Source organism: Semicossyphus pulcher, unplaced genomic scaffold, assembly GCF_022749685.1.
Source record: "Semicossyphus pulcher isolate SPU_LCO1_2020_fin unplaced genomic scaffold, fSemPul1.0.p SCAF_3, whole genome shotgun sequence".
NCBI classification, from domain to species: Eukaryota; Metazoa; Chordata; class Actinopteri; order Labriformes; family Labridae; genus Semicossyphus; species Semicossyphus pulcher.
Window position 1 is genome coordinate 28,936,344 of NW_027211704.1, and position 6,772 is coordinate 28,943,115.

Below are 6,772 nucleotides of genomic sequence, written 5' to 3' on the forward strand. Positions count from 1 at the left end.
TGCTGTACTATGTTCATATAAAGACGTGGTTATCTTTAGAAGTAGCAGATAACCCATTTTTATGAATGCACCGATTGGATCTTTTTCGATGATAAAGTACAGATGAAAGTCTAAGATTTAGTCATTGTTACTGGTTAAATGTCATGTTATCCACTATGCAAATATAACAATTAACCAACCTTCACAGTACTCAATATATTAATATAATAATAGTGATGGAATTTCTTTACATACCACTTTAATGCAATATAGGCTCCCATTTTTATATTTTATTCCTTTCTGAATATAACTTATAGTTTCTTTTATGTCTCAGTTTCTATTATTGGGATCATCTAACTACAAAGGAAAGAATCTTATTTTGATTTTGGCTTGTAATTTTTTAACCAGAAGACCCGGAAACTATATATTTTCTTGTATTCTGTGTGTCCAGACAAATCTATCAAAATAAAACGTGCCCATTTGCATGATTTAGTGTATTTATGATGTAGTATAAATGCATTTGTTAAATAATTTAATGTAATTAAAGCTTACTGAAGTAGGCCTAACCATGTATAGTGTATTAAACGTACATGATACCACATGCATGCTGTACTTTTTTCCACTATGCACAGATTTATTTAAAAGCCCTCAAAAGTGTATTAGATAAGCAACGGAAAGGGATTCTTGTGAATACCTCATCCATTCAACACAGTTTTCACCCATGTATAGTTGTGTGTCATAGGCTTCAAGCGGAGCAACAAAATACATTTTGTCAGAATGTTCAGCAAGGTTTTAGGTGGAAAGAATAATGAAATCCTTTTACTTTGGATTCAGCATAAAAACACCTAATGTTCCCTCTGGCATCAATAAAGTTTGATCTCCTCTGATCTCAGTATGAAAAATGTGTAGTTCCCCATAAGTACTCCAAATGCTATTGATACGTCTCTGCCATAACTGCAAAATTCATCCTCACATCACAGTTTTCACCACTGCAATGCAGGCAGGGACGGGCGGAATGTTACCTGTAATTCCTGTGAATTGGACGAGTTGTCTATAATCCTGCCCATTGGCAGCTGCAGAGTGAGATGTCTATAAATAGCATAATATGTTAATGCCTGTGTATGGTAATAGAGATGGTCTGACTGAAGTGAGGGGAAGAATGATCTCTCCACTCGGCTGGAAACTGAGAAAGATTCTCTGTAGAACTTTTCAGGGAAATAACAGCGACCTTATTTTGACCTGTGGTATATTTTTAGCTTTCATTCATTCCCTATAATTTCAGAAAAATACTACATGTAGTTTCTTCCTATTGGGTTGGTCTGCCAAACTACCTTTAAGATAAGATAAGATAATCTTTATTGATCCCCCCACTGGGGGAAATTAAGTTGTTACAACAGTTATACATACAAACAATAACAGCTGATAATGATAATAATAAGAAATAAACAAGTAATAATAAAAATAACAATAATGATAATATACCTACATTATTTACACCCTTTTATATGTAAAAAACATACTGAGAAAATATACATATGTGCATACATACACATACTTATACATATATACACATACATATATATACACATATACAGTGCTGTGAAAAAGTATTTGCCCCCTTCCTGATTTCTTATATTTTTGCATATTTGTCACACTTAAATGTTTCAGATCATCAAACAAATTTTAATATTAGACAAAGATAACCAGAGTAAATACAAAAAGCAGTTTTTAAATGATGATATCAAAAAAGTTACCAAACCTACCTGGCTCCGCTATAATGGAATGAAATGCCATTGATACCTGACACTTTTAAATAACATTTCTACACACACAACTGTAAAATGCAGGATAACATAAAAAAACAAACTGTTCATCATTGTGGTCCAGGAATCCAGGTGATTGACATTATCTGTAACCAACACAATATTGTATCAATACATTCTGATCAATAATATCAGTCAAAATGAAGCGTAAACAAAGAGAATATACACTGCCTACATGTACTGGGATGCAAGCAGCCGCAGCCGCAGCCTTTCTCTCACTCAGCAAATACACTATGAAAAGTATCCTTCTCCATAACATTCTCTGAACTCATATTTAGGGATCTGTACAAGCAAAGTGGGACATATCCTTCATGTTTTGGGATGGCAAACTAGCCTGTAGTTCTTCGGGGGTCACTTATTACATCAAATGACAGTGCTGATGGCTTGGACTAGAACAGATTTTGTAGCTTCACCAAGGAATCATTAAAGATTTGCAGCAACTTGGACATCTTTCAGACTATGTACCAAAATCTGATAACTAGAGATTAGGCTGGGCAAAAAGTATCTTTTAAAACATCATAATAATAATAATTTGACAATGGTGGGTGTCACTGTACCACCACTGTTTAAGAGACATGTTGGGTTATAATTCATTGTTCATCACTTCTAGCTGCATATATTTTAAATCTCACCTCCCAGCCTTTTCCACAACAGATTTAAATATGTTAAGCTGCACAAACATTCGTGCAGCCTGCCAATTTTGTTGTTCTACTTCAGTAGAAATGATTGACACTGCGAGGTCCACACCTGACATGAATTAGATGGTCTGCTTGAGGCAATAAACACCTGACCAACAATACTGAGCATCTGTTACCATAGCGACTGTCAAAGCAGATATGACTGCCAACCATTGTCCTCGATATGAGCGAGAACAAATTAAATATAGATTCTGCTGCTGAAGCAGAGAGTTTGACGGTATAAACACACCCTCTATGAAGCCTCCTAAGTAATATAACTATAACCTGATTTCATGAAGCCTCTTTCACTGTGCTTTGTGTGGTAATGTTTGGATGACTCCATATGGAGAAAGCGATCCCTCCTGGCAGTTTAGTAGATGGACGAGAAAACAGCTTCTCACCAGTCTTCAGAGAACTTTTTGGAGATCCAAACAGTGTTTTCAATCTACAACACTAAAGCCAGGAGGGGCAATTATCTCATGCAGGGATTGCACATTTCCTCAACACTGATTCTTGGATAATTCCTCAGACTACAGCGGTTGTTGAAAGCAATCAAATGCACTGGAAAAAATATGTCAGCTTCAGATAACAGACCCTACATTGGAGGAGAGACTACATTTCATTCTGTATTTTATTTTATTTTATTTTTTTGCACTACACCACCATCTTGCACATTCCAGCACAACTATACAGCTCTTTCTTTACACTCATTGTACATATTTATATAGGCTATTAGTGTTTGGGGGATGCACGTGGTTAGTGCTGTCGCCTACAAGGTTCCTGCTTCAAATGGGGGACACAAAAGTCCAGCTAGATATGTGAGCTAGAAACAGAATCAGATGGTGTTGAGTGACGGAGCAAAGTTCTGCATTAATCTCACTTTAGAAAGCAACAAGCTAGATCAATTTCTCCATGTTCTTTAGTCAGTCTTTAATCAGTCTGTTCTTTGTTTCTGAAGTGTACGTAAACTCAGCAGAGACCAGAGAAAATTGTAGTAATTCCTACTAGTGTATCTGGCAAATCAACCACTGCTGGGTTATAGACATTGATTGTTTTGTTTTTTTAACCAGATAAAACCAAAAACAAGGACATTCAACTTATTTGTCAAAATATAGTGGCTGCATACTGATTGTTATTTATTCAAAGCCATACGATTATAACTTGAATGCACAGTATTTAACATGACTTTTAATGCAGTAATCAATTATTATAAGTAGAAGTATGCTTTAAGTAAATAAAGGGAATACGATTTTTTGCTTATTTTGAGGAAGAATCCTTCAACAACAACAAGCTATTATTTTTCTTTTTTATTACACTTCACTTCTATCAGATCACGTCTGTTGTTGCATGTAGGGGTAATAGAATATCTCACTCATATTTCAAGTTCAAGCAGATATAGTGTCTGCTATGCTTGCATTATTTTGAATGACAATGAGGCCGCACACTGTCTGAATCATACGGGCCTTCACATTTTTTGGACTGCTGGCTGGAATACTCAGGAGAGAGCGACTACAATTTATTTCCACTACAACAATGCCTCTCAGTTTTCACACTGCTCAGGCTGCAAACATCATCTGATTTCCCGAGCCAGGCAGTGATCTCATGAAACACGGCCTTTATGGTTGTTTGTCTCACCATCCGGCATCCTGCCAGCCCTCTGTTGTGGTTCTTTTAGGTGCCAAACCCGACCTCATGCAGAATACAGATCACCAGAGGATAAGATACTATATCCTATTCTCACTCCTCTTATTTCATGCTGATAAAGACAGATTTTTTGGGTATAAAGTTACTTTATACTTAAATTGTATCACTGCATCCTCAAAGGAGCGTGTATGCTCTTTTTTTTTTTAGCAGTAGGTCAAACGTGAAAGGTTTTAATTGCAGAGTAGCATGGGGAGGACATGCAAACTCCACACAGAAAGACACACAACGTCCGAACCATGATTTGAACTAGGAACCTTCTAGCTGTGAGGCGACAGCGCTATCTGTACCACAGTGCAGCCTTTTGGGAGTTTAAGTTCACATAGCCTGCTCATGTGAATTTACTTATGGCGCGGCTGTGGCTCAGTGGTAGAATCGGTCGTTTTTCAATCGGAAGGTCGGAGGTTCGATCACCAGCTTCCTCAGGCTACATGTCGAAGTGTCCTTGGGCAAGACACTGAACCCCAAATTGCTCCCGGTGGCATAGCCAACTAGTATGAATGTGATATCTGATTGACAGTTGGGCACTTTACGTAGGAGCCTCTGCCATCAGTGTATGAATGGGTGAATGTGATATGTAGTGTAAAAGCAGCTTTGAGTGGTCGCAAAGACTAGAAAAGCCATTTACCATTTACTTACTAATATTGAGGAAAGTCAGCCAGTGCAACCGCCAAGAGAGGGCCCCAAATTTAAATTTCTTGTCATATACAGACATGTCGACTACAATCGTCTGGTATATCTATCTATTAATGTAAACACTTTCATTCATTCTATGATACACAGCAAAATGCTAAAGAGGACTCTTAACTTCAACACCGATAGCATACTGACACTGTTGATACTCGCACCAGGTAAACTTTACTCATTTTAATTAATTCACTTGCTGGCTTATTTACTTTTAGTTGTCTTGAGTAATTATTGTTTAGTTTTGTATTTTATTTAATCCGTGTTCTTGTCATGATTGAGTTTGGTTATGCATTTCATTAGTGTTTCAGTGTTTCGATCATTTCCTGTTTTACTTTGTCACCTTGGCTATGTTCGAAATGCCGTACTATATACTACACACTACATGCTATATATTGCAAACTGCGTTCGGCTGTAGTATGTAGTACGGAGGAGCTTTTCAAATTCAATTTGCAGTATGCTACGCCAATAAACAATAACCACTGCTTCTTTAGCTAAAGCGCCCCCTTCTTCTGGAATGCTGCTGCTGTCCGTCATTTCAACTGCCGCTGTGACATTCCAGCGCTTTGCATTGTGGGATACAGTAGGCGAGGTAGACTGGTCCATGGAAGTAAGCTTTTTGCTCTGCCTTTTGGTCTACCTATTTGTCTTTTTTTAGTATTAATACTTTATTTTTGTCTTTTTGTTTATTAAATTTATATATATATCTAAGTCTGCATCTGGATCCTCACCTTTTTGTTTAACCTCAAACCGTGACATTAGTATAATTTACACAGTTTGCATGGATTTTATTTACAACCTTAAAAAAACAAAGATAGAACAGCTGAAGAGAGACAGGAAATTTAGGGAGCAGAGAGTGAGGGATGAACTAAATGGCCACAGATCAGAAATGATCAGGACTCGAACCTGCAATCAGTGCCTTGAGGACTCCAGCCTCAGTATATGGGTCGCCCGCTCTACCTACTGAACCAAACCAGCGCCTCAGTTGGTTCAGTCTCAACCAGCTGATGAATGTCTGTGCTCCTTTTTGCCTCTTAAGACTATAAAAAAAGAAATACTCAGGAGTTAGTTTAGATTGTCAGACTCATTTTTCATGTTGCTATCATAATTCCCAGTGAATTTGTTTTCTCCAAACTAAGGCTAACAATGCTACATGTCAGTGGATGTGTCAGAAGATTATTACAGTTTTAAATTAGCCTGGTTTGAATGGTTTGCATGCAAGTTAAATACAGTTTATAGGGCAATTACATCAATCATGTGTTTTAGCTTGTTTTGGAGTTCTGCCCCCAAGTGGCCAATAAATAAATAAATAGATAAATAAATAAAAACAACAAATAGAGCTTTGATGTAAATTCTACTAGAACTGGTGGGATTGTGTGAAGTGTTGCCTACAACAGAAGATCCACAATTTCCTGTAATGAAACTTTTTACGAAATTTGTGATAAATATCCATATATTGCTACAGCCAAGCTCTATATAATATTGTCAATGCATCACACGTGGCAACTTTGCGCTATAGTGTATGGTTGCAAAACAGTGTATGTACAAACAGGGTAAATTGATAGCAAACAGAGGGCTAGGGTGGAGCAAACCTTTCAACTTCATGACAGTCCAAATTTATGGTCCTGGATGATAACATGAAAATCTTAGTGTTTGCACATCAAAGGGTTACTTGAAGTTTATGATTGCACATGATTCTATCATGACTGAAAAGTCTTGAAAAAGAGAGATTAAGGTATAAAACCTATAAGAGATTTTTGGTGCACACATTCAGCTGTAAAAACAACCTGCATTGATTTGCAGTGTCATTTAAAACATATTTTTTATAGACTCACACAGCCACTGGCCAGTATGGCACATTGTCAAAATCCTGAGGTTTAAATTGTGTTCCCAGCATGCCACTGTGCC